The sequence below is a fragment of the Pinus tabuliformis genome, chromosome 5_1 (assembly GCF_031772625.1).
Source record: "Pinus tabuliformis cultivar Carrire ecotype Pingquan chromosome 5_1, CPIR1, whole genome shotgun sequence".
Lineage (NCBI taxonomy): Eukaryota > Viridiplantae > Streptophyta > Pinopsida > Pinales > Pinaceae > Pinus > Pinus tabuliformis.
Genome location: NC_142305.1, coordinates 482,285,117 through 482,309,200, shown reverse-complemented (window position 1 = coordinate 482,309,200; position 24,084 = coordinate 482,285,117). Strand labels below are relative to the sequence as shown.

Here is a 24,084-nt window from a genome sequence, read left to right as displayed (position 1 = left end):
AAAATGTCGATGGGACACTTTAAGGCAGTCAGAAGACAACAAGGAGCCCAGGTTCAGTGAAAGTGTATCAGAGGAAGCAGCGAAGACTATCAGTTAGTATTTTTGGTGGAAATCCGTATTTCCAAAGCAGGCAGACATTGAAGGCCCCCAAGCAAAGTCAAACAAAGCGGTGAAACCATTTAAGGCTCTCAAATCATAGTTAATGCATATCAGAACCACTCAAGAGCAGGGGATCAAAACCCAAAGAACAATTATGGCCAAATGCCGATGCAAGGCTCTAAGGACATCATAATTACTCATTTTTTGAGGCAGCTGCCCCCGACGCAGCATTAGATAGATATTTTGGGCATTTATTTCAGGCATATGTTAGGTTAAAGACACTTATTGCATCAGATCTGTCTGAGATCTGATTTTTGTAGATATTTTGCTTATAAAAACCACCGTAATTTACTGTTTAAAGGGTTGGTTGGTTGATTTGATCCACTAGAGACTCGATCTATATACTTGATGTTTTCATTAATCAAAGACTGTTGAAAAGCTTGGAGGATGAACTGTCTATTGTGTTATTAATGTTTTGAAGAATGAATATGGAATTCTTGTGCTGCAACACGACTCAATAAGTGATTTCTACCTCTGTTTTCCATTTATATATGCTCATATCATACATATGTCGCCATCTAAATAGCAGATAAAAGAATTAGCTTAGAACTTGCTTGACTGCACTCTATGCTCAATTTCTGTTGTTTCTTTATGTTTTCCTTTGAATTGGTAATGAATATGAATTCCCTTTGGCTCATATTCTCCTAATTCACCAATGTTTGACAGTTATCTAGGGATTCTTTACTGCTCCTAGATAGAGCTCATTCACCTTCCCTCGGTTAAGCTGAATAAGATATTCTTAATTGCCTCTCATTCCTTAGCCTTCAATCCATCTCCATTTAGCTTGAAAGTTGTTTCATATGTGGTTATCCTACTCCATTTTCCTCTTGTGACCAAGAAAACACACCAGCAGTCCTACTCCTTGACTCCATGCCCAATGGTTTGAAACTTTCATATTATACCTACCTCTCTACTTGGAAGCATCATCCTTCCCACCAAAACTTGAACAAAACCCCTTGAACTCAATAACTAGCCTAAAATCATCATCAACAAAGCTAAATCATAAAGAGAGAGCCCTCTCTGATTGCAGGTGGGCTAGAACTTGCAGTCCAAAGATTGGTTTGTGGTTACCTCGGCCGTATTCCCTTGGGAGTCAAAGGGAACAACCTGAGTGATAACACCAGGCAGAGCAATTTCCTGATGACAAAAATGGTCACTGGGGCGCGATGGTAATGCAAAACACCGAGCAGGTTTAGCAACCCTAATTTCTCAACTCCTCTCAGCCATTTACGTGGCTCCAATTCTATGATTCTCGCTGACGCATCTTTCTTCTGGCACATGAGCTATGCAGTCATGAGATGCGGGAACTTCTCGTGGTCTGCAAGATCCGAATCCTCAAACTTCAGTATGGTCACTCGTCCCAAGTGCGCTCTTTCAAAATTAATGTCATCAGGGAGTAGCAGAGTCTGCAGAGAGCTCTTGCTCTCATCTATATCTTTGGTTACCTTTTCTTTACCCTTCCGTGGAGGAACATATGTGGGCAACCCGGTAAGAGGGTCCATACCCTGGATCTCAACCTCCATTTCTACATCCTCCTTCTTGTTGAACCTCAAAATTTCCTTCCCCTTGACATTTTTCTCACCTTTTTCTCTTTATTTCTCACAATAATACAGATCCAATCAATGACAAATGCTAGATTTTGTCTTAGGAAATCATTAAAATGATCACCATATTATATTTTCATGTTCTTGCTATTTTAATAGATTTTTACAAATTAGCTATAGAACGCAACCTATTCTGCAGCTAACTGTAGGTTCCATAGCTACTCTCATGGTTTGGTAGGTTACAGGTGTCAAATGAAGAACTGGACCACATGGGCATCTCCAGAATAATCCCTACATGGATTCTATCCTACTCACTCGGTCCAGATCAATAGAAAAGCATGCTTAAAGTCATGGTCAAATATGGAGTCAAATACATTATCTAGTAGCAGTAGCACTCTTGATTTGCTCTTTCGTAGCTAATCAAGAGTCTAATAGTTCTGTTAAATAGTTCTATAGGATGAGGGCCTAGTCCTCACCGGATTTCTAGGTGATACACGCACCGGTACCATGGTCTGCTTGTCTTTCTTGGGTCTCGGCATGCGCGGCAATTTAGGAATTTTTGTGACTATCCCGGGACTTTCTGGGGCTTCCAATTCCATAATGGCTTATGAAGCTTCCTTGGCAGTCATTACTCCAGTATCCATGGCTTCTTCAGGTGCTGGCATAGTGTGATTCCACAAGTCTCTCAACATCTCGGGTAATTTCTCAAGCAACGAATTCTCCTTCAGAAGATCGAACAAGTCTAAGTTCATGAGTGTCTGCGCATGCAACAACTCAGTCCTCAAATTTCCAAGTGTTGTTTGCTGGACAACCCTTTGTAATTTATAGCACCTTTTGCATTTGAATTCAGCTGTCCCCCCCATATTCGGTCCATTAATACTCGATTGGCGGCAAATTTTCAAGAATCTAGCCCATAAAGGTCAGCCACACGCTCCATTTGGTCTCAAACCAAGCATCACATCATGAATAGTGACTATAACGATCACTTTCGAGCCGACCCACGTGGTAGTGTAGCTACCCTCGCATTGTCACAGACCTTGGGACACTTCGCTACTACACGTAGTCTTGACATCACGCAGCTCCCAGGTAGAGTAGGTTAGAGTCCCACGGCTACTTTGAGCTGCCTGGAGCACTAAGACCGTGCTTCTGTTAGCTAGTTAGATGGCCGAGCCCCCTGTCTATGTCTTCAAATGATTGCCATTGACTTTTCTTGGGAAGAGTTCTCCATTTAACTTTACCAACTGCACCGCACCACCATCTGTGATCTCCTTAATAACATACGGTCCCAGCCAATGCATTCTGAGCTTCCTTAGGAATTTATCGAACTTACTATCATACAACAACAACAAATCATTCACCTTGAAGGTGCACAACTTAATATGTCGATCGTGTCAAGCCTTTTCGCGTTGCTTTTGGACCTGTTCGTGAAATCTAACCAAAAATCGTTCTTCCTCGAGCTCCTCCAACTGAACGAGCCTCTCCTCCAGGGCTTTGCGATCCATCATACCTATGAGCGCATGCGCAGAATAGGCACGATGTATTCCATAGGCCTAACAGCTTCCACTCCATAGACAAGCCTAAAAGGTGGTTTTCCCGTCAGTTTCTTGCATGTCGCCCTATAAGCCTATAATACTGTAGGTATGTGCAAGTCATAATCACTTCGTTGTGCATTGCATACCTTGGTGAACGATTCTATACGCAGAATATTCTGCGCGATTGCTCTTCCTGCATAATGTCTTCCCAACATTAAGAACCATCTGCGATCTCCCCCCCCCGACACATACTTATTGACCATGTATTTTAGCGCAAAGTACATGTGCATCGTGCAGGTTGGGGCTCTTTTCCATAGGCCTACATCCTCTTGGCCAGATGCATGCATGGACCATCCTATCCATTGTACTTATCTGTCAGTCGCACCCTAGGCTTCCCAAATCATGTGCACATCATTCCCCTACATTCGCGCCAGTCATCAAAGCTCCCTTTTTGCGTACCCCAGTCCAAGGCCTCGAAGCATTGCTACCTCACTTAGACCATCATAAGTAGGTAGGTATCTTACTTCTATCGATACGCAACGCAACGACCTTGTCATCATATTAGAATTCAGTGTAGTTACCTCATGTAACCGATTCTGCCAGCACTTTGTTTCCTCATCCGAATATGGACTACAAGAGCTTTCGCGCTCCGATGCAATCCACCCATCCATGGTGGGATTCACCCAGTCTTGGTTTCACACTATTATCTTATAGATGTAGTCCAAATCATCATCACTTTCATAGTCACGCACGGACTCCATATAGCAGAATCCTTCAGTAGGGTCCAGGGGTATAATTACGCGTAGTGACTTTTCAAAAATCATTTTTTGCTTTTTCAAATTGATCACCCTGTTCATGTCAATGGCCCAATCAATTCCTAAGAGTGAGGGGTAGGGATTACTGTCATCAAAAATCTCTATCACTTCAAAGTCTGCTAGCACGCTCGCTCCCTCAATATTCATATTTATTCTTTGCAATCGCCCCATGGGTATTATTTTCTGCCAGTTCGCCATTCTTAACTTAATTGGAGACCACTATAGCACAGGTTGCCCCATTCACTCCCCTGTCTGTTTCGACAAAACATTCGGATCCGATCCTAAATCCAGGATGACTTGATCCATCTCATATTCTCTGATATGCATGGTTAGTCTCATCTCTCTTCCCATTCTTGTCTTACATTTTTCGATCTTCCTGACTACGTGCAGTTCTCCTGGCACAGTCCCAACACATATGTTAATGAGTTCCTATAACCCTTTCATCACCTTACTATCACAGTAGCTTCATACATGTTTCTAGAAATGTTGTGAGCATAGATGGGTCCATCACCGGCTCTGGTTCATCTTTGCTTCCTAAAGTGGAGGCATTAGCCAAGCTCTTCTTAGCTTCCATGAAGGTTTCATGAGTGTGCTCCAAATCAAACTCTGCTTCTTTCTCTAGAGCTTTGTGAACCCAAGTACTATCTTCTGGTTGTTTGCCTTTGTAATCTCCTGTCGTGATTCCACTTTAGAGCACAATGTCCACAATCAGATCTTCCTCACGTGGCTCAGACCTCATCATCTATAGGTTTTGAGATGGGGGAGGTGGTAACGCTCCTTTGTCATGTATCCTAGCTATCAGTGTAGGATAGTCTTCTATCTCATGATCAAACAAGGTGTAATACAAACACGATGGGCGCATTGGATTCGTGAAATCACAGGCATAATGTCCTGGTGTTGGCTTGATGGGGCCTGACCTAGGTTCATAATTAATTAGCCAAACAAATCCCTATACTACTGGCCCTTTCAGCAACAGCCTGCAGAGCATGGACTGAGGTCTCACCTGAAGCAATATGGGGGAATGTTGGAACCAATTTTCTGCACCCTTGAGATGTCTGAGGGGTCAGTTTAGTCCAATTGTGAAAACCTTCACGCAGGTCACTTCATACACTATCCTAACCTGTGTGACCTTGGCGATCTGTTATAATTACCTTCATGTAGCCCTAACTAGGGGCTGAGGTGATTTCATGCCACCCTAGTAGCAATCTGAGCTACTTCCCCAAGTTATACCAAGGATCTTACTTATCTTCTTATAACCGTTAGTTATCTTTGCGTAAACAGATACTTAATCTTATATTCACTTTATCAACACATTCATATAATTTCATGCATCATATAAGCAATAGAAATTCAATTTATATCTGATACATTCACTGCAAAAAATAGGAAAAGGATACACAGAAATGATGCAAAACTTCTCTTTATTACTTCTCCAAAGGTTACAGACTTGACTCACCCTGTGCACTCAGTTGTAGGGTTCTCCGCACTTAACTGTAGACTACTAGGCCTCTACGCACTCAGTTATAGAGCCTTCTCCTACTCTATGACCCAAAGACTTGACTCTACACTAAGATAATACTCAATTCTTCATCTATTTCCCATTGATTCTCTTCTATATTTACAACTTAGATCCGTGCTCTATTTATACAATCCCATGGTTCGCAAACCATGGGTAGATCTCTAAAGCCAACATTACATTACAAAAATGAGGATGGACAACCCTATGACTTATTTACAATCTTCATGCTTCACGCCCACAAAACACGGAGTATTTACATTGGATTTGGTCAAGATCTGGGCTTTAAGCCCCAAAACTTTCCTTGGGGGATCCCGCGCCCAACAAGCCCCCAACACAAACATCGTGACTCGCCCTCGAGTCACTCGGTTGGTGCAGAGATCTTCACGAGGAGACCTTGCAACTCTATCCAAACTGCTGCAAGATTGGCAACGGACTGAGAAGCTGCCTGCTGTATCTCCTGCACGTGCTATTCAGTTACTGCTATATCTGAACTACTTCCTTGTATCTTCTCCTGCATTCCCTGCATCTGTTTATAGTCCCACACCTCCTTTCAGCTACTTGGAGAGCTAAGACTATGCTTCAGTGGGCTAGTTAGATATCCGGGCCACTCGTGTATGGCTTCAATCAACTGCCATTCAGTCATCCGGGGAAAGGTTCTCTATTTAACTTTACCAACTGTACCTCACCTCCATCTGTGACCTACTTAATAACATACGGTCCCAACAAATGCATTCTGAATTTTCCGAGGAATTTATCAAACTTACTATCATACAGTAACACCAAGTTGTTTACCTTGAAAGTGCACAAATTAATATGTCGATCGTGCCATGAATTTTCATGTTGCTTTCGTACCTGGAAAGCCAGCCAGAAATTATTCTTCCTCGAGTTCCTCCAACTACGTGGTTCTTTCCTCTAGGGATCTGTGGTTCATCATACCTATGAGCATTGCTATGCGTAGACTAGGCACGATATATTCCATCGGCATTATGGCTTCCACTCCATAGACTAGCTGGAAAGGTGTCTGTCCCATCAGTTTCTTGCATGTCGTCCTATAAGCCTATAATATTGCTAGTACATGTAGATCCCAATCACTTCACCATGCATTATAGACCTTGTTCAGGGCTCTCCACACCTCGTTAAATGCTTCTACATGGATAACCTTTTGTGTGCTCGTTCTCTCCGTAGTCTGTCGTTCTAACTTGAGGAATCATTCGTGCATTAGCCCCCCCAACATATGCTTATTGACCGTATCTCCCAACATGAAGTTCATATGCATCCGCGTAGGTTGTTTTCCATATGCCGGCATCCACCTAGTTAGATGTGCGTTCACTTTATCCTGCCCATTGCACTTATCTGTCAATCACACTCTAGGCTTCCCCCAAACCATGTGTGCATCATTCTTCTACATTCACGCCAGTCCTCCAAGATCCGTTGGTGCGTACCCCACCACCTTTTTGGCGTAGCACATAATACCCAATTCAAGGCCTGGAAACATTGCTTTTCTAGCACCTCCCTTTGATGTTATTTCACATCCATGTTCCATAGCCATATTTCATCTTTATCATGTTTTGCAGCTAATTCCATTCCACTGCCAATTTGATTCTGCAGCCATATTTCAATCTGGAGCTCTATTCCAAATAAATGTTGATTGCAGGGAATTGAAGAATCGTTTTTTTGAAGAATGATATGCTCAGAAGGGTATCTTCAGATCAACATCAAATAAAAACAACAAATAAAAAGGTTAAGTTCCAAGAGGTAAAAGTGCAAAAATTTATTTTAAAATAGCAAGGTTAGAACATAGAATATGTATAATATGGGAATTCATATGTTTCCATGACAAATCATCATTTGATTTGATTCCAATATTTATCGTACTGCATATCCACCACACCATCCATCTTTTGTCACATAACAGTCCATAATTAACTCCTCATTGTTTTTAATGGTCATGACTACGGCGTGACATATTTGTCGACGTCTCTCCAAAACCCTTACCATCTACTTATTTCATGCAAACCCACAGTTTGTTTCACCATACTCATAGTGAATCCATTTCATAAACCAGGAAGGGTAATTCTAAAGGTTAATGAATTTTGCGAAGTAGAAGGCATGGGACTCATTGTCAGGTTAGAACCGGTAGGAGAAAAGTATATGGAAGGATACCCACAACTCAAGGAGATGTTGCAGAAGGCTGGATGGCTCAAATTCATCAATAAATTTGATGGTTTTCATAAAGAGATCACAAAATATTTTTCTAGAACTTTTGATGGTACAGAGGTAGAAATTGGAGATATTAAGTTTGTAGTAACAGAGTCATAATAGAGGCTACAGAAATTCCAAGACATGGTGAAAGATGGTTCAAAAATAAGGAATTCCATAGTGAATCATGGAAAGTAATCCTCAGGAACCTAGGTATGGAGTCTCTATTTTTTGTTGGAAATAATACTGAGAGGGGGGTGAATCAGTATTATCAGATCAATAAAACTTTTTCAATGCTCAGAAACATATACGCTACTTCAGTTAAGTGAACCAGCGTGTACACGCTACTGTGTCTAAAGAAACCAGCGTATAACCATAAATCTTATAATTCAGTTAGTTTATCTTCAGTTAAATGCATCAGGACATTATTCATCATATTAAGAGTAAACAGATGCAGTATAGCAGAACAGATCATCACACAAAAGCCACACACATGAACACCATGATATAAGGTGGAAACCCAATGTGGGTGAAAACCACCTGCTGCAAGTCGTCTCTATATTTCTTTAATAAGAACTTCAGTTTACAATCTTTTGTACTGGTGCAGCCTTATACCAGTACGCAGGCTACAACCTGCAGAAGGCTTCAACCTTCTCTCGTTCTCCAAACTTCCTTGGAAGGGAGCTCCAACCCCCTTTGCTCTTGTACTAGCTAAGATACTAGTACGTAGGTGCTGGCCTACAATCTTCTTTCCTTCAGGTACCACTTTTCATCAATTTTCAGACTGGATACTCCTGAAGCACAACATTACAATCTGAAGACCATGATTCATTCACAAATCATTGAAGCATAAAACAACCAATATTAGCATCATCAATCTTTGAATTACTGAACCACTGAAACCCTGTCAAACCCAGTCACCAGAACACAGAGCAGACTACAGAACTCTGCAATAACAGCCAGACCCAACTGCAAACCCAAAAATCAAGCTTCAAAAGATATACGCTACTTCAATGAGAGCAACCCGCGTATACACGCGGTTTTACCGAAGACAACCTGCGTACAGATCTAAAAATAATTTTTTTTTCATAACTTGCAGCTGTACCAGACATCAGTTATACCCAGAACATAGCATTGCGTCAGTATGCAGATCTAGAAATACGCATAATCAACCATATAAATATAGTTCATTTCAAACCATTTGATCCCGATCTCTCCTTAGATCTTGTTCTCCATCAACCGATGAGATCTCTCCTTAGCTTCAGATCAAGCAATACATCATCAACCAATAACCTGCATACTGGATCTAATACTTCATCAGATATTCAAGACTTTTCAGATACTCTTGCCTAATGATTTCCTTCTCCTTATATAGCCTTAGGCCTTGTTCAATACCAAGAGCCAAAACCATAGAAATCCAATACCATCAGCTTCAAAACTAGGGATCAACACGTCCGTCGAGACACCAAGGTCCGAAACCATAGGCACAACTTCCAAGGAATAACCGCCGTGGACCAAAGATAAGTTTTCCACATACACGCGCTTTTACTGAAGCCAACCAGCGTGTACACGCGACTTGGTATATAGCGAACCAGTGTGTATATATTTTTCTTCATACTTGTAGACTGATCATCAATTCCTTGCTGCTATCCTTCTGCACTATGATTTGTTATCAGTGTGATTTGCCATCAAGGACAATACTTGTCTCATAATGCCAACATTTTAGAAAAGGAATTCCCATTTCAGCTATTAAAATTAAATGGAAGAGCATGCTTTTGATATTACAGAAATTTATCACCTACGAGGGGAGATTCGGGTGCATGTATGTCTACCATATATGTTTATTGATGAATTTCCTAGAAAATGGAGAAATCAATCTTCCTTTCTTCCTGCTAAATAGTTTAATAATGATGGCCTCAAATGTGCAAAAGAAATAGAGTTCATAGACACAACCATGTACCATCATGGGTTGATAAAGATACTAATTGAGTTTCATTTAAAAGGCATAGGAGATACCTGCGATGATTTCCTTATTAGAAATCATTTTCAAGAAGCACCTGAGTCACCCATAGAAGATAATGTTAGAAAAAGTAGAAGAAAGAAGATTGGTATAACCATTGAAGACAAACCTAAGTCTTCATCATAGTGTTATCACTGAAAATGCTGTAGTCAAAAATTTTTAGCCTGGCTTAAAGAGTGGGTGTTTTCGCAGCGCCTGAATTATTTTTAGCAGTTTCGCAGCGCTACCTGTTTGCGTGGTTTCGTAGCGTGCTACGAAATTGGGAATTGGTTCGAGTTTTCAGCGAAGGTCCAAATCCTAGCATGCCTATTGTATAGAGTTTTGTTTCCCTCCAGGAATGTTGATGAGAGCAGTGACAGTGTGTCCAAGGAGGCACCCTATGATGATGCAGCTATTGTGGGATTGGCATCAAGTACATTAAGGGAGTTATCTCTGAATTCTGGCTCATGGGTGATTTATCTCCTACAAAGAAAAATCCCTCCCCTGGTTACTCTGGTGACATTGAAGTGCAATCAGAAGATCAGTCAAAGCCAGTGGAGGGGATTGATGCAAATTTACATTTACTATCAAAAATTTCATCGAAGATTTTAATTGATACAACTGGAGATAGTGCGCCACTTAAGAAATGGTTAGACATATTTCTGGATGACACTAGTTCAAACTCTTAAAGTGTGGTAGCTGAGGAGGACACAATTCACACACAGGTTGATGCTATGCCAGACACTCCAAGGATGCAATGTGAATCTGCATGTCTTCCATCTGTGGAAAGTGAGTTCCCAAAATTTCCAGTTAATATAAGCTTTTCTCAGTACAGAGTTCCAAATGGACGTATGGATGCATATTTTGAAGAAGAAAAAAGGGACACCGAGAATTCTGTTTGGAACCGGTGTAAGAGGCTGAGATTTGCTTCTTCCCAGCCATCGAGTAGCCTATATGAAAGTTCATCTATGAATTCTATGAAACATGAACTTTTCAGCCAGAAAACGAGATATTAGAGGTCGAACTCTTCTGGTGTTGATTACATAATTATTGTGCATTGGTAACGTGGCATGAGGCCAGAACTTTTCTCAACAACCATAGCTCCTGTATTTGTTATCACAATGGTCCGAATGGTAGCGATGTAGAAGAAGAGTTTAGTAATTGAATTCTTGAAGGGCGAATGGTATCGTTTGAGAATTTGCGAGTGGTATTGTTTGAGAATTTGCGAGCCAAGCTTTTGCTAGAAAAGGGATTTATCTGTGATTTAAGTCACACCGTGCTACCTAAAAAATCGAGCAACTCCTCTTTCATGGCTTATGCGAAATGCATGGCAGTCGTTTCTTCAAGGCACACGGGCTTATAAAATGACTAATATAAATGAAAATGTCGTGAATGTTGTTAAGCACGCTGTTTCATTATTAATGTATGTATTAAAGACATGAAAGTGCTCTTATGAAGTGCAGCGGTTAATGACAAGTGTCAAGTAGTTTTATAAAGAATTTGATTGCCACAAGGCCGCCATGGTTAGTGACACTGGGATAGAGATGTGGCGCAAAGGCTGGAATGATATTGATTGATGTAGTTAAAAGGCGAGTGCGCATTGAATAAACACAGAAGGAAGGTTGAATTTGGAGGAGAAATAGAATGGTGCTTTTATAGTTTGCAAGGATTAGTTCAGGGTTTTCCAGAATCCGTCTTTCGGGCAAACACTGGTTAATATGATGAATGTCAGAAACTTGAAAAGATTTAGATGAGTTAAATTCAAATTCCATGCATTGCATTGTCTCGTCTTTTTCGGATCCATTTGAATTAGGGTGCTGTTTTTCCTGCTTTTTCTGGTGGTTGGTCTGGCTCCATGGGAACCTATAGTCTCTGCTGCCCCTCCAGGCATTATCAGAAGCCCGTTATCTGTCCTAATCAAGTGGATATGGGGTCCCCTTGCCCCGACCTCCAAAGCTGACCGGAATTTTCCTCAGTTCGAAAGCGGCTACATGGTAGAGACAGTTCTAGAAGGAAACAAGCTTGGAATTGACCCATATACTATTGAGGTATCTCCAGATGGTGATTTGCTTGTTCTGGATTCTGCCAACAGCAACATTTTTCGATTAACTCCTCCGTTATCTCGTTATAGCACAGCGAGATTATTAGCAGGTTCATCACAAGGATACTCAGGGTATGTAGATGGAAGGCCCAGAGATGCTCGCTCGTTTCAATCATCCCAAGGGATTCACTGCAGATGACAGTGGCAATGTTTATGTTGCAGACACTATAAATATGGCTATCAGGAAGATTAGTGAAGCAGGGGTAACAACCATTGCAGGAGGCAGGTCCAATAGAGCTGGTCATGTTGATGGGCCTAGCGAAGGCGCCAAGTTTTCAAGTGATTTCGATGTAGTGTATGTTAGTAGTACATGTTCACTATTGGTTATTGACAGGGGCAACCAGGCTATCCGTGAGATTCGACTCAACTATGATGATTGTGCATATAATAATGCCACGAGCTATTCCTCAGGTATTCTTATGGTTGCTGGTGCATTTTCAGTTGGCTATATTCTTGGCTTGTTTCAACAAGAAGAATCGGGAACCTCTATGTTTTCAAGATCTGCTAAGCAGAACAAGCCATCCAAGAAAAGTTTGCCTGCTTCTGCCAAGACAGACAGACCACCACTCATCCCTGTTGATGGACAAACTGAAAATGTCGATGCAGGTTGGATGTCCTTTGGGAGATTCATTCTGGACCTGTTTAAGTTTGCAGCAGAAATCATAGGTGGTACCTATGCTTACCTTAGGGGCTTCACTGGAAGAAAAATAGCTCAAAAGAAAGGAGATTTATGGCCACTACGTGATACCCTTAACATGCCAGATGATGATGTTGAGCCTCAGTCAATGCCCAGAAATCAGCAAAGGATATTATTGATACCAAAACTATTAATGGAAGGCATTGCAGATACTGTCAGTTACCGGTGAATTAGCAGCCATTGGAAAGATAGGAAAATTCATGAGTTGGTATTTATATGGAGCTAATTCGAAGTTGGCTTGATAAACATTACCGACTCATGGAAGATGAAGTCTGTGAACTTTCTGTATGATTAAGGTTTCTAGATAAGGTTTTAAAAGATGGCTCCAGCTGTTCTGGTATTCCTTACCTCAAAGAATGTCATAACTAACAGAAAGAAAGCAGAAAAAATATCTTGAAGACAACAGAGATCGGTTTATCTAATCAGGTGGTCATTAGAAGACTATGTTTTTGTGATTACACAGCAGTTTCGTAGCGCGCTACGAAACTGCTGTAGCTGCATGTTACAGTTCAGTTGGTCAATTAGGATTAACCAAGCGGCCAATCTTTTTTGAAATATTTTGCCATCACACAGGCACGTGGAATAATGGCCAGCACATCATGGACGTGGAAACCTGATAATTAAAGGATAAAAGCACACTTCTTTGGATTCGAGTCTTTAAGGCACTTTATGACCGAGCTACTAGGGTATTGGTGGGGTTACCAGAATGTTCGGTTGGTACACCTGTTTGGTCCATGAAGTATCCAGATCATATGGCATATGGTTATTATATGTTGTCATTAAAGGTTTAAAGAGTTTGGAGCGTGGTATTTATATGATGAAGGAAAATGGGAGACAAAGACCGTGAAAACAGAGCATTCCTCTTGATCAATTAATAAGCATACACGTAACTAGAATCCAAAGCTAGTTCGTTCTGTGTACTTTCCTTCAAAGATACTTCAACCTAAACAGCCAAAGGACATGTGTCAAAAGCCAGAAAAGCATCATGCGACAAGGAGCAAAGATTTAGGATTTTGATTAAATGAAAACCATTTGTGATTTCAGTTTAGCCATTATGTAATTAATAGATTAGTTATGCAATAGATAGGGATAATGAATAGCCATCTTCGAGGCTCCCCTCATGCTGGAGGAGGAAGCTCGAGGTGATTTAGTTTGCTTGCCTATATATGGATCAGGTTTAGGATGTAGAAGGGGTTGGACATTTTATAGAAAAACAGAGTTGTTTTGGGTCATTGTAAAGCTTATGACAGTAATAGTAAAACAGTGTTGATTTCTTCTCAAGATTCTCGATGGATTATTGTGGTCAAATATAAGGATGGTGTTTTATGTTTTATGTTCATTTACAGCCTTGTTGTAACACAATCACTCAGAATTCATAATATTATGCTCTGACTTCCTGTGTGTTTAGCAAGCTGTGGTTTTGATGGAGTATGTTTGACACTTAATGCAAAGAGCCTTGACTTCTATGAAATGATAATGTTTTTCTTGTTTACTTAGTGTATGAGACTCCATAGCCCAATGAGAACCAGTTTGACATGAATCCAACCAGCTTTTGCTTTTATCAAAGAATAAAGAGTTAGCCATCTTTTGTAGTGAATGATTTTTATCAAGAGTTTGTGAGAGAGCCCTCTCTGATCAAAGAGGCTAAGCTTTGATCTAAAGATAGGTTGAAAGAGTTACATGAAATCTTGCTTGGTTGCAGCCCTCAGTAGTGATTTTGTGATAACACATAGAAAGATGATAAAAAATTAATATCTGAAGAACTGACAGAAATTAGGAAACAAATCAAAGAAAGAGGAAATATAAGAAAAGAGAAAAAGGTCACAGAGAAAGAGAATGTAAGTCATCCACAACCTAGAAGAAGCTATAGACTCCGAGGGTTGGCAAAGAAAACACCATAAAAAGGGATAGAGTTTATAAACTTAGAAGAGGAAATCCTAGAAACTTATCCTGTTAACATCTCTTCTACACAATGTCCTCAAAATTCTCCTAACCATCATTTTGAAGGTAGCCCAAGTATAAGATCTCCAAGCATAGACCCAACACAACAACAAATATATGATTATATAGAATCAATTGAGAAGAAAAGTTCCTCAATGAATCTAGAACCCTCTGTCAATCCACAAGAACCTCTAATTGACTCTCTCAAGCAGGAAATTTATGAATTAGAGATATTGAACAGACATATCAAAAAGGAGAATGAAACCTTGAAGGAAGAAAGTAAATTGGACAAGGCTATTCATGATAATACTATTCAGCACCTAGGGCTATGGTATAAGAAAAATAGGAAGTTGAAAAGAAAGAATAGAAGTCTGAACAGAGCAGTCATCAACCTCAAATACAAGCTTCTTTGAAACCTAGAATGACAGTCACTTTAAAGAAGAGCAAGAGAAGAAAATTGGATGTACTAGCAGAAGTGTTTGAGTAAATGCATTAGAGAAGAAGAACTCACATTTTCAGCAAATTGCATGAGGAAATGCAATGATTTTGCAGTGGAGGTATGTTGAACCTCAGAATTACCTCCCCTTCACATTTGTTCTCACCTTTTTCTCTTGATTTCTCACAAGACTATAGATCCAATCAATGGTAAATGCTAGATTTTATCTTAGGAAATCATTAAAATGATCACCATATTATATTTTCATTTTCTTTCCATTTTAATATATTTTTGCAAATTAGCTATAGAACGCAGCCTATTCTGTAGCTAACTGTTGGTTCCATAGCTACTCTCATGGTTTGGTAGGTTACAGGAATCAAATGAAGAACTAGTCCACATGGGTATCTCTAGAATCATATCTACATGGATTCTATCCTACTCACTCAATTGAGATCGACAGAAAAGCATGCCTAAAGTCATGGTCAAAGATGGAGTCAAATACATTATCTAGTAGTAGTAGGACTCTTGATTTTCTCTTTCGTATCTAATTAAGAGTCTAACAGTACTCTTAAAGAGTTAATGTGGATTAAGCCACTTGTAGCTGATCAGAAGTTGAGGAGTTAATGCAGATCAGGCCACCTGTAGCTGTTCAGAAGTGTAACAGTTTCATTACAATTCGAATTAAGCCACTTGTAGCATGTCTTTCTATAAAAAATCATGATAGATTCGGATCAAGCCACCTATAGCAAGATTTTCTATTAGAAAATTATGTTTTTTCTATAAATATCGGTTAAATGAGACCGAGAAGTAGTTAGAAGCTAGAAAGGATTATAGACTCTTTGTTAATAACTCTTTTCAGACTTTGTTTTGTTGATAATACAAAATCTGTTTTTCCAATGGTGGTTTAGAAGTGCATATTTAATTAGCTGTCATCCAACCACATTAGTTGCATAGGGCCCCTACACTGAAGGAGGTTTTTCACTTATTGTTTTCATTTTAATTTCTACTATGTTTTCTACAAGTCTATTTTCTCTAGTTTTGTTTCATTTCAGTTTGTAACCAATTGTGTAAGGATAAAAATCACAACTGTGGATGTCTTATTCTTCTAAGATATTGTATGAGAAATGACTAAATGAAAAATGAAGTAATGAGAATACACATTTGCTTAGCTTCCTACTATTTTGATTACTCATTTTCTTAGCATAGAACTGTCAATTAGCCGTATTAATAGATGTTCTCAAAACCATTTCGAAATGATGACAATTGTAACTTAATTGGTTGAATATCTAATTCATACAGTGATTGTGCTTACTTAGCATATTGTTAGTTTTACAATCTGTCATCTTTTATTTTCTATTTTGAGGTCATTACTTAGTTGCATCACTTGACATTCCAAAAAATCATTTCAAGGAGATTGATTCTATCATGTTCCAACATTGAATGGTTGAATGGATAAATGAATGCAATTATTTAATTACCTTCTGCATCAGTGTTACGTTTGGTTTTAAGAATTATATCCATGGATTAGGACTAAATGGTAGATAAGATAGATGCTCTGTTTCTCTTATTAGGTCCTAACTGATTAAAAATGATTCTTGGTCCATTTTTAGGAGATTAGACTAACTTAGGAACCTATCTTTCCTTTAAAAACTCATTAGATCCATGTAAATCTCTCATATATAGAAATCAAAGAATAGAAACCCCCAAAACAAACATAAAAATACAAAACAACAAATTAAGAGAAAAGTTAACTAAGCACATATAGTGCATCACACTTCATTAGTCTACAAACCTCAATTGATAATTCATGCAAGCAATTTAGGACACTAAATTGAATAAACACTCCTTTACCAAGATTTCTTCAAATTCTTCCTCCTCATCAGCCTCCAACTTGATAGCCTTCCCCTTTTCTTCCATGGTGGGCCTAGTCCTTAGCGAATTTCTAGCTGATACGCGCACCAGTACCATGGACTGCTTCTCTTTCTTGGGTCTTGGCATGCGCAATGATTTAGGAATTTCTGTGACTATCTCGGGACATTCTCGGGCTTCCACTTCCGTAATGGCCTACATAGCTTCCTTGGTGGTGATTACTCTAGTATCCATGGCTTCTTTAGGTGCTGCCATAGTGCGATTCCACAACTCTCTCAATGTCTCGAGTAATTTCTCAAGCAACGAATTCACCTTCAGAAGATCGAACAAGTCTGAGTTCATGAGTGTCTGTGCACGCAATATCTCAATCCTCAAATTGCCAAGTGTTGTTTTCTAGACAACCCTTTGTAATTTATAGCACCTTTTGCATTTGAATTCTATCGTCCCCCCCATATTCGATCCATTAATGCTCGATTGGCAGCATATTTTCAAGAATCTAGACCATAAAGTTCACCTTAAATGCTTGTCGCACACTCCATTTGGTCTCAAACCAAGCATCACATCATGAATAGTGATTGTAACAGTCACCTTGCAGCTGACCCACGTGGCAGTGTAGCTACCCTCGCGTTGTCACAGACCTTGGGACACTTCGCTACTGCACTTAGTCTTGACATTATGCAGCTCCTCGGCAGAGTAGTTTAGAGTCCCATGCCTCCTTTCAGCTAACTGGAGCACTAAGACTCTACTTTTGTCAGCTAGTCAGATGTCCGAACCCCCTGTCTATGTCTTCAAATAGCTTCCATTGAATTTTCTTGGGAAGAGTTCTCCATTTAACTTTACCAACTACACCACGCCACCATTTGTGATCTCCTTAATAACAGACGGTCCCAGCCAATGCATTCTGAGCTTCCCTGGGAATTTATTGAGCTTACTATCATACAACAACACCCAATCATTCACCTTGAAGGTGCACAACTTAATATTTCGATCGTGCCAAGCCTTTTCGCATTGCTTTTGGATCTATTGGTGAAATCTAGCCAAAAATTGTTCTTCCTCGATCTCCTCCAACCGTGCGAGCCTCTCCTCCAGGGCTTTGCGATCCATCATAACTATGAGCACTACTATGCACAGACTAGGAATGATGTATTCCATAGGCCTTACAGCTTCCACTCCATAGACAACCCTAAAAGGTGTGTTTCCCACTAGCTTCTTGAATTTCGCCCTATAAGCCCATAATACTGTAGGTATGCGCAAGTCCCAATCACCTTGCTGCGCGTTGCATACTTTGTTTAGCACATTGCATACCTTGGTGAATGCTTCTATGTGTAGAATCTTCTACGTGATTTCTCTTCCTGCATAATGTCTTCCCAACATTAAGAACCATTTGTAATCTCCCCTCCCCAACACATACTTATTGACCATGTATTTCAGCGTGAAGTACATGTGCATGCACGCAGGTTGGGGCTCTTTTCCATAGGCCTGGGTCCTCCTGGACAGATGCACACATGGACCATCCTGTCCTTTGTACTTATCTATCAGTCACACCCTAAGCTTCCCAAATCATGTGCGCATAATTCCCTTACATTCGCGCCAGTCGTAAAAGCTCCCTTTGTGTGTACCCCAGTCTAAGGCCTCGAAGTGTTGCTTTTTTGGAACCACCCTTTCAAATTTATTCAAGAAGGTATCTACCTCACTTAGACCATCATAAGTAGGCAGGTCTCTTACTTCTGTTGATACACAACGCAGTGACCTTGTCATTATATTAGAATTTAGTGTAGTTACCTCATGTAACCGATTCTGCCATTGCTCTGTTTTCGCATCCAAATCTGAAGTACAGGAGATTTCTCACTCCGATGCAATCTACCCATCCGTGGTTGGATTCACCCAGCCTTGGTTTCACGCTGTTATCTTATAGATGCAGTCCAAATCATCTTCACTTTCATAGTCATGCACCGACTCCATATAGCATGATCCTTCAGCAGGGTGCAGGGGTATAATTACGCGTAGTGACTTTTCAAAAATCATTTTTTGCTTTTTGAGATTGATCACCCCGTTCATGTTAGTGTCCCAATCAATTCCTAAGAGCGAGGGGTAGGGATTGATGTCATCAACAATATCTATCACTTCAAAGTCTGTCAGTGTGCTCGCTCCCTCAATATCCATAGTTATTTCCTACAATCGCCCCATGGGTATTATTTTCTGCCGGTTCGCCATTCTTAACTGAATTGGAGACCACTATAGCACAGGTCACCCCATTCGCTCCCATGTCTATTTCAGTAGAACATTCACATCTGATCCTAAATCTATGATGACTTGATCCATCTCATATTCTCTGATATGCATGGTTAGTCTCATCTCTCTTCTCGTTCTTGTCTTATGTTTTCCAATCTTCCTGACTACGCGCAGTTTTCCTGGCGCGCTCCCAATGCATCTGTTAATGAGTTCCTGTAACCCTTTCACTACCTTACTATCATGCAGTAGCTTCATACATGTTTTCAGGAATGTTGTGAGAATAGATGGGTCCATCACCAGCTCCAGTTTATCTTTTCTTCCTGAAGTGGAGGCATCAGCGAAGCTCTTCTTAGCTTCCATGAAGGTTTCATGAGTGAACTTCGCATCAAAATCTGCTTCTTTCACCGGAGCTTTATGAACCCAAGTACTATCTTTTGGTTGTTTGCCTTTGTCATCTCCTATCATGATTACACTTCGGAGCACAATGTTCACATTCAGATCTTCCTCGCGTGGCTCATACCTCATCATCTACAGGTTCTGAGGTGGGGGAGGTGGTAGCGCTCCTTTGTCATGTATTCTAGCTATTAGTGTAGGACAATCTTCTATCTCATGATCAAACAAGGTGCAATACAAACACGATGGGTGCATTGGATTCGTGAAATCATGGGCATAATGTCCTGGTGTTGGCTTGATGGGGCCTAACCCAAGTTTGGAATTAATTAGCCAAACAAATCCCTATACTACTAGCCCTTTCAGCAACAGCCCATAGAGTGCGGACTGAGGTCTCACCCGCAACAGTATGGGGAAATGCTAGAACCAAGTTTCTGCACCCTTGAGATGTCTGAGGGGTCGGTTTAGTCCAACTGTGAATACCTTCACACAAGTCAAGTCACGTGCTGTCCTGACCTGTGAGACCTTCACGATCTATTATAATTGCCTTCACACAACCCTAACTAGGGGCTGAGGTGATTTCACGCTGTCCTAGCAGCAATCTGCACTACTTCCCCAAGTTATACCAAGGATCTTACTTATCTTCATAGATACTTAATCTTATATTCACTTTATCAACACATTCATATAAGTTCGCACATCATATAAGCAATAGAAATGTAATTTATATCCGATCCATTCACTGCACAAAACAGGAAAATGATACATAGAGATGATGTAAAACTTCTCTTTATTACTTCTCCAAAGGTTACAGACTTGACTTGCCCTATGCACTCAGTTGCAGGGGTCTCCGCACTCAACTGCAGACTACTAGGCCTCTGTGCACTCAGCTGCAGAGCCTTCTCCTACTCTACGACCCAAAGACTTGAATCTACACTAAGATAAGACTCAATTCTTCATCTATTTCCCATTGATTCTCTTCATTATTTACAACTTAGAGCCTCGCTCTATTTATACAATCCCATGGTCCGCGAACCATGGGTAGATCTCTAAATCCAACATTACATTACAAAAATGAGGGTGGACAACCTTATGAATCATTTACAATCTTCGCACTCTGCGCCCACAAAACACGGAGTCTTTACATTGGATTTGGTCAAAATCTGGGCTTTAAGCCCCAAAAATTTCCTTGGGGGATCCCATGCCCAACAGGCCCCCAACACAAACATTGTGACTCACCCTCGAGTCTCTCAGTTGATGTAGATATCTTCGCAAGGAGACCTCCCAACTTTGTCCAAACTACTGCAAGATTGGCAATGCACTGAGAAACTGCCTGTTGTATCTCCTGCACGCGCTATTCATTGAATGTTGTATCTAAACTACTTCCTTGTATTTTCTCCTGCATTCCCTGCATCCGTTTATAGTCCCGCGCCTCCTTTCAGCTACCTGGAGCACTAAGACTATGCCTTGGTGGGCTAGTCAGATATCTGGGCCACCCGTGTATGACTTCAAGTGACTGCCATTCACTCATCCTGGGAAAGGTTCTCCATTTAACTTTACCAATTGTACTGTGCCTACATCTATGACCTACTTAATAACATATAGTCCCAGCCAATGTATTCTGAATTTTCCCAGGAATTTATCAAAATTACTATCATACGGTAACACCAAATCATTTACCTTGAAAGTGCACAACTTAATATGTCGACCGTGCCATGAATTTTCATGCTGCTTTTGTACCTGTTGGTGAAAGCCAGCTAGAAATCGTTCTTCCTCGAGTTCCTCCAAATGCACGATTCTTTCCTCTAGGGCTTTGCAGTCCATCATACCCGTGAGCACTGCTATGTGCATACTAGGCATGATATATTCCATCAGCATTATGGATTCCACTCCATAGACTAGCCAGAAAGGTGTCTGTCCCATCAGTTTCTTGGATGTCGTCCTATAAGCCCATAATACTGCTGGTATGCACAGATCTCAATCACTTCATTGTGCATTATATACCTTGTTCAATGCTTTGCACACCTCATTAAATGCTTCCACGTGGATAACCTTCTGCACGCTCGTTCTCTCCACAGTCTGTCATTCTAACTTGAGGAATCGTTCATGCAATAGCCCCCCAACATATTCTTATTGATTGTATCTCACAATGTGAAGTTCATGTGCATCTGTGTAGGTTGTTTTCTATATGTCGGCATCCACCTAGTTAGATGTTTGTGTGGTTTATCCTACCCATTTGCACCAATCATCAAAGCTCCCTTGGTGCATACCCCACCACCTTGCGGGGGTGGCATGCAGTACCTAATTCAAGGCCTGGAAACGTTGCTTTTCTAGCACCTCCCTGTTTTCGGGAAAACTAGTGTCTTTTCGATCTACTAGTCCCACTAAGATAGGTAGCTATCTTAGAAACAAACAATCAAAGCAATTTGTGATTTCCTTTATGTATGATAGATAAGAGAGAAGCAAAGGGGACCAACTTGGATCTTCCGCTTGGCTCCTTGTTTGGTTTCTCTCTCCCCTGATAGAGTTTGCAACTCCTCTCCTACTTGTCTCGCTTTAGAGAATACCTGTAGAGTCAAAGTAACAAAACACCATCAAAGCATCTCGATCTATAATATCATAAACAATGCAAAATCAGAAATACATTGACCATACAATTGCATTCACAAATAACAAGATTCACAGATACATGATTATATGGAGGAAAACTCAAAGAACTTTATTAATAGTAGAAGAGAGGATTACAACCCAACTGTCTAATCCAGCATCATCCTCCCAGCATCAAAACCCTCTTCACCTCATTAAAAGCAAGATCGCCCAACAATACAATGTATCTTCTCAAAGATAAACCAACAACACTTCCTTACAAATTACAAAATTCCAGCCTCCAGATCTCTTAGATGAGGGATCCATTTTTAGATGTCTTGCAAGGGTGTGAGTCAGCTCTAGGTTTTTGATTAGTGTCATTCCACTGATAGTTCTTGGTTCCACTTGGAGATTTCATTGATCTCTTACTCATCCCTGGGCAAATTCAGAGAGGCGAGTGTCATGGGAGAAGTTTCTAGAAGATGCCATGAGCTTCCAATTAGCAAATTGTCTCTGCCATTTGTCCATTCTCACTCATTACACCCTACAGAAGGCCTCTTCAGTATGCATCACACCTGGCTAGTGTAGCAGCCAGTATGCATCGCACCTTGACCATGGAGCAGTTAGTATGGTCCAGTTTTGGCCAATTCTGAGTGGTTTTTCAGGTGGAACTTCTGGGAAATGATGTAATCAGTTGACCATGATCCTTTAGGGTATGAAACAACACTTTTAGGGGTTAAAGAGCCCTTGGTTTATCGACATATGTGACTGGGGTTGAAGTGCCCAAATATGTCTATAACATTTTCCCCCTAAAGCATGAGGTCGTAAATCTTTTGATGTCGGGTGAAATGATTTATCATGAGGATCTGAGGTATTCAAACTGGAAGGTGACCTGTATAATATACAATACAATACATCATCATCATATTATTTTCATGATCTAGTTGAGGCGAGCATTCCCATGCTCATCTTTATCAATTCATTTTTATGTACATAGGATAGACAATCATCTGCTGTTGCAAACTGGTGATTCTTCATATGAAGAGTCATCTTCCCTGGCTTAGATGACTATTTGTGCAGCTTTTGTGTACATTTGATGTCTTTATGTTCCTAAATATATCGCAGCCCAGATGGATGAAACTAGATCCAGGGTCTTCAAAACTCATTCAATCTTCGCCCGATGTACAAGTTGATCCATGTGAAAAGATGTTCTGAAGTCGAACATGGAAAGACATCGCCTGGTTACCAGCCAATAATGTAAGCTGTTAACAGGCGTGAGAGGAGTCACGATAATGATAATGACCCTCAAGGTACTACAGTACAATTCACGTGGTGTGAATATATAAGCCATTGTCGAACACCACGCAAAATCTTTCGGTCGAAGGCCATTGATGTAAACCCATCGCCAGAAGTGAGAAACTTGCCATTGAGGCATGCAAGCTTCAAAGTACTGAAAGAGTTGTTTCTACGTCAACTTCTTGGATAATAAGCTGATGTCGACAAGAAGTGACCTGTCGTAGGAGAGCCTTGATGTATCCCACATCTATGACATGAAACGAAACAAATGATTTTTCTGGAGGTGTAAATGATCTGATGATACAAGGTTCAGGAATGGCGGTCATGAAAAAGGAAGGATGAAGGTATTGCAGTGGACGAGGCATTAGATGGATGGTAAATTCTCTGAATGACTTCTCTTGAACATGTCGGCGACACTGAGATGGATTGGTAGAATTAACCCCAAAATATGGATGGTACGGAGGACCAATGGTGATATGAGTGGTGAACGGAATAACCCAACCCGACTCAATCATGGTGATGGAGTGAAAGTGTCATGTTCAAGAGCGACCTGCTACCAATAAAATTCTTCAAGTTTTCTTCCCTTTTTCCCCAGTCATTGCTAACCAGTACCTCTTTATTTTTGTCAAGCTTGAGGAGGATAACATATTCTTGTTCTATAATTTGCCCTTCGGGAAAACCTGTCGCTATGTTTTAGCGAGCCTAGCGACAGTGAAACTCGTTCTTTTCTGGATGGACAAGTTTGACTTTATTGTTTTAATGAGTTTAA

The 24,084-nt window shown here is 40.5% G+C and overlaps 1 pseudogene; it reads left to right on the top strand.

The window, feature by feature from the left end:
* The first annotated feature begins 2,210 nt into the window (after positions 1-2,210).
* On the top strand, positions 2,211-12,734 carry LOC149165607 (uncharacterized; annotated as a pseudogene).
* The last annotated feature ends 11,350 nt before the right edge of the window (positions 12,735-24,084 follow it).